Source organism: Nelumbo lutea, chromosome 1 (genome assembly GCF_056320005.1).
Source record: "Nelumbo lutea isolate HS-2025 chromosome 1, American lotus-T2T, whole genome shotgun sequence".
Classification (NCBI taxonomy): domain Eukaryota; kingdom Viridiplantae; phylum Streptophyta; class Magnoliopsida; order Proteales; family Nelumbonaceae; genus Nelumbo; species Nelumbo lutea.
Genome location: NC_142684.1, coordinates 165,167,247 through 165,172,663, shown reverse-complemented (window position 1 = coordinate 165,172,663; position 5,417 = coordinate 165,167,247). Strand labels below are relative to the sequence as shown.

Sequence of the window (5,417 nt, the reverse complement as noted above, 5' to 3'; positions counted from 1 at the left end):
AAAATTAATAATTTTGATTTCAAACAATCACAAATCAAACTATGGACTGTTCGCACCACCTACAAAGTAGAGGTTAATCACAAGGGTTGCAGTTTCACAAACTGCAAATCGCAGAAAGCGATTTCTCCAACTGCAAATCTCCAGCGCCTTCTTCTTCTTCCTTCTTCTTCAATCAAGAAAAATAACAGAAATCCTATTTCTATTAATAACATTCTTGATCAAATCCTATACATTCAGTCTAAAATAAAAAAAAAAATTATTTACAAACCGAATATAAATAAATAGAAAGAAAAAGGGTGCGCAGACTATCTGTGCCAAATCTGCACTGTGATCTCCAGGTTCGAACAGTCCATTAAATCAAAATAAATAAAGAACAATTCTAAATAAATTTTGGATTTAATAAAATTAATTTCAGATCAATTGCCCTTAACAAGAAATAGTTTCTTGAAATAAAAAAAAAAAAACAATCTACGCAAATCCTGAAAGAACACCTTCTATCCATCTGCGCAGGGTCAGATCTGATTTTCTTTTGGTTCAAGATTTGAACCTGTGGCTCTGATACCACTGAAAGAATGGTAGGATCCATCTAATGGATGCCATAAAGGTTGCGGAATGGGTGGGCGAATTTCAAAAATGTCCTACCTTCTCTCAACTAGGAATCATATTCCCTAAATTTAGAATACAATATTGAAGGATCCTACTTGAACCATAATCAAACCAGATCTGTACCAAAAGATAAATGGGAGGAATATACCTGATCCAGAGAAGCTGTATCTCCCAAAGTTGGTGTTCACGCCCAAAGAATGCTCCACGATCCATTCCTGCTGAAGATGACACAGCTGTGAATGGAACAGAACCAGCAGGGTGTGTCCTACTGATGAACCTACAATTTATCTATATTTTATGAGGTTTTTGCATGAAATTTTATGCTGGTTTAATTAGATTTTGCCCTATTTTAGCTTGATTGCAAGAAAGATTTCAGGGGGAGCCAAATCAACAAAAAGAAGGCAAAATCAAGAAAAGAAAGCCCAAAATTTATCAAGTTCAGCCCGGCCCAGCCAGGAGAGCAAGGGAGTTTTCATTCGGCCCAAAAAGTGCAAGCTAACTCTTTGGAAAACCCAAAGGAAGAAGCCTAGCAAGAAGGAAATTTTGGCCCAGCCCATTTTTAGCCCAAATAATAGCCTAGAGTGTATCCCACATGAGCTCAAAAGCAAACTAAGTTGTAGCCCAAATAGCAGCCCAAAGGGTGCTAGGGGCGGCACTCCTAGATGTTTCTTGAAGAGAAGGAGGGAGCACTCTAGAAGGTTCATGAGGGGTGTAATACACCCAATTCTAGAGACTTCAAGAAGGGGCAAGAGCCCCCTTGAAAAACTATATAAGGAGGCCTCTAGGAGGGGGGAGAGGTGTTCAATTGCTTGAGAGGAAGGCTCTCCCACTCTTAGAGGTTCGGCCACCTTGAGAGAAGAGAAGAGAAGAAGGCTAGGCGCAAGGAAGAAGAAGAAGAAGAAGGGCTGAAGGAAGTTCAAGACAAGCAAGCTAGAAGAGAAGGTGAGTTTGAATTGAGGGTTTGTGATTCAAAGATCTTTTGTAATAAATCAATTATAGTTTCATTCTCTTTTGATTCGAATTCAGTTTCTTTGTTATATTTTCTTTCTTCTTTCTCCTTTTTTTCCATTCTTCCTTGATGTATTTCAGCTTGTAAAATTTCAGTTCAGCAATCTAATTCTTTTTGATTCATTCAAATGGTCATGAATTGTACCTGAAGTTTCTTGAATAAGGGTATTATTGTAGATTAATTCGGCCAACTAACCTTCAAAACTCAGATCTGAATTCTCAGATCTGAGATTGCAAGATCTGAATTGCTTGAAAGAGAATTCAGATATGCAATTTTCAGATTGGCCGAATTAATCTACAGCTTGGAATTCCTAAAGTGCTTGAGAGAGACTCTAGGAATTCAGATCTACTATTCAAGAACTGAATTGAGTGCAATGTTAGAGATAACTTGCACAATTCAGTTGGTGATCAATTCAGATTTGAATTGATGCCTTAGAAGTGTTTGAAGAAATGTATGCATGGGGATTAGATTTTTGCTAGAGATAGAAGAACCGTCACTCATGTATAGGATGAACATGCACTTGAGAGAGGCAGTTCATGACCTTGGGGTTTCACCAAACCAAGGCTCAATCATGATTTATTCGAATGATCCAAATTGATAGATTGCTAAATTCTGAGATTGACATTTACTGCTTACTCTTCTATCCTGATTTGAAGGCAATTGGGCCAATGATTTAGATAGATTTTAATTTAGGATTTTTTAGCTTTCATTAAAGTTTTGATTTATTTGTTGATTAGATAATAAGTGCTCAATTTAGTATTGGTAATTGTTTCCTAAATCCTCGTGGGAACGATACTTCACTCACTACTTTGTTACTTGAACGGCTAGTGCACTTGCTAGTGTCACAATGAGCCCCACATCAAGTTTTTGGCGCCGTTGCCGGGGAATTTAGAGAAACAATATTAGGAAACATTGAGCATTCTTAATCTGATCTCATTCAGCATTGCATTCATAGTTGGGTTAATTTGCTAACTTTTTCATTTAAGCTTGGACTGCAAATACTGTACTACTGTAATTGTGTTTTAGTAGATTACTTTCTCTTCCCTGTTTCAGTTTAATTTTAATAAAGGGAGACCTGTTTTCCTTTCTATCTTGAAGTTATTGTCTTCTAAACAAAAAAAAAAAAAATTTTGAAAACATGAGTGTTGCAGATCTGAGTTGCATTCGGCACTCAGATCTGCTATAGCAGAACTGCAATACTCAGCAAAAAAAAAAAAAAAAAATCTGTTCTCAGCCCTTTATTATTCTTTTCTTTCATTACAAAAAGAAAAAAATATCTATATATTTAGATACTGTAAAAAAAAAAGAGAGAGAGAACCATATAACCGAAAGAATGGAAACCAAGGATTTGGATCAGAACTCAGATCTGAGTTCCCTTGAACTCAGACCTGAACTGATATAAATTCAAAGGGTAATTGGGGGTTATCTTCACCCCAATAGACCCTAGAACAAATCTGCTATCTCTATAAAACAATTGGATAGCATTGGGTAAAGAAATTCAGATCTGAAATCACCCAGATCTGAACTGGGACTGTGAACAGAGCAGAATAGAGGGCAGACTTTGCAATGTTAGATAACTTGTACTATGATTTTTTTTTTTTTTTGAGCTGATTTGGTTGAGAAAAAGTGTGTTTATTTTGAGGAAAAGAATAGCATGAGAGCTTTCAGATCTGAACTTCAAATCTGACTTTCAGATCTGAAACTCAAATCTGAATTTCAGATCTGAAACTCAAATCTGCTAGATTCAGATCTGAGTTCAGCTAATTGCAGGTCTGCATTCTGCTAGGTTCAGATCTGAGTTCATCTGAACTCAGACCTGAACCTACTCAATTATGACTGATATTTTGATACATCAGACTTGTCTCATGGCTGAAAATGTAGCAAAGAATGAAAGAAATTTGATGTGAACTCAGACTTGGGGTCAGATCTGAGTTCAGTTGGTTGCAAATCTGCTAGGTTCAGATCTGAGTTCATCTGAATTCAGACCTGAACCTACTCAATTCTTATGAGAATTTGGCACCCCATTCACAATGTGAGATATCAAATTAGCTTTAGGGATCAAAGGGTAGCAAGGAATGAAAAATATTTGAAAGAATGATATGTAAGCCTTCAGATCTGAACCTCAGATTTGAGCTCAGCTAGTTGCAGATCTGAATGCATGTGGGTTCAGATTTGAGTTCATCTGAACTCAAACCTGAACCCACTCTATTCTGATGTGAATTCGGGTAGTAACAGCACCATTTGATGCATCAGACTTGCCTCATTGATGAAATATAAGCCATGAATGGTAAAATCATATCTGAATTACATGAGAATCTGAGGCAGTATGAGTACATGATCTGAAATTTCTTTGAACTTGATGTTTTGTTATCTTTTAAATCTCTTGCACCCGATCTGAATTGATGTTTGGATTAGATCTCTTGCAGCAGTTAACAATACCAAACATTGCAGATCTGATTTTTCAGGTCTTAGCAAGTGTTTGATATGCATAAGCTATACAGGTTTGAGCTCCAAATGTAGAGCTTAAAATCCTTAAACCAAGCCTAACTCTGATATCAGCCCTAACGCATCACAGATTTGGTAGATGTATATTGCAGTGTATACCAATGAGTGTGTATGAGATATACAGCTCAGATCTGAATTATTATTTGTTAATTTCTCTGGACTAACAATACCAAAGACTTGTACATCTGAACTCAACTAAATTGGGTCTGAATTCAGATGTTGCAATCGATGGATGTAGATAAAGGAACCTTGAATAAGATGATTGGTTTAAATCTGCTTTTAGTATAATCGGCTTCATTTATTCATGATAGGATGTAGGTTTTTGTATTCCAATAATTCACTTTACATTTTCAGTGTGATAGGATTAGTTATTTATTTTCTTTTGTGAATATTGGCCTTTTTTATTGCTTTGACCTTAACAGTTTATGACAAGCAGACCTAAACTGGAAGAGATCCTTTACGACCCAGAGATTGAACGGACTCTCCGTGTCCGTTTGAGAGCTGCTAGGCAAGTCAGACAAGAAGCACAAGAAATGGCTGAACAAAGAACTATGATGGATTATGCCAAGCCCACCCTCACCGGGACTGTCTCCAGCATTATCAGGCCAACTATTGCTGCCAATAACTTCGAAATTAAACCGGCCATAATCCAAATGATACAAAATACGGTTCAGTTTTGTGGTATGGCCCATGAGGATCCGAATGCCCATATTGCTAACTTCTTGGAAATCTGTGACACCTTCAAACACAATGGGGTAAGTGATGATGCCATCCGGCTGAGGTTATTCCCATTTTCTTTGAAGGATAAAGCCAAAGCTTGGTTGAACTCATTACCGGTAGGATCTATAGCCACATGGGATGAAATGGCCAGCCGTTTTCTCTCTAAATATTTTCCCCCTTCTAAAACTGCTAAAATGAGGAATGACATCACTACTTTTTTCCAGCAAGAGGGGGAATCTTTATATGAGTCATGGGAACAATACAAGGAGCTGTTAAGGAGAGTTCCTCACCATGGCCTTCCCATTTGGCTGCAAGTGCAGACTTTCTATAATGGTCTTACTGACTCAAATAAGACCATATTAGATGCTGCAGCCGGAGGATCCATAAATAATAAAACTCCTGAGGTTGCCCATGCACTTATTGAGGAAATGGTAGCCAACAACTATCAATGGCATTCAGAAAGAACTCAAACTAGGAAGCAGCAAGGCTTGCATAATGTTGACACTTATACAACACTATCTGCACAAATAGGAGCACTCAGTAAGAAAATAGATGAAATGCAGATAGCTGCCATGCA

At 37.3% G+C, this 5,417-nt stretch overlaps 1 non-coding gene across 1 annotated transcript; it reads right to left on the bottom strand.

Annotated features, from left to right (window-relative positions):
• Positions 1-5,031: 5,031 nt before the first annotated feature.
• Positions 5,032-5,138, bottom strand: LOC148878904 (small nucleolar RNA R71). Its single transcript, XR_016106227.1, has one exon. It is a non-coding gene; the product is annotated as a small nucleolar RNA R71 (small nucleolar RNA).
• Between the last annotated feature and the right edge of the window lie 279 nt (positions 5,139-5,417).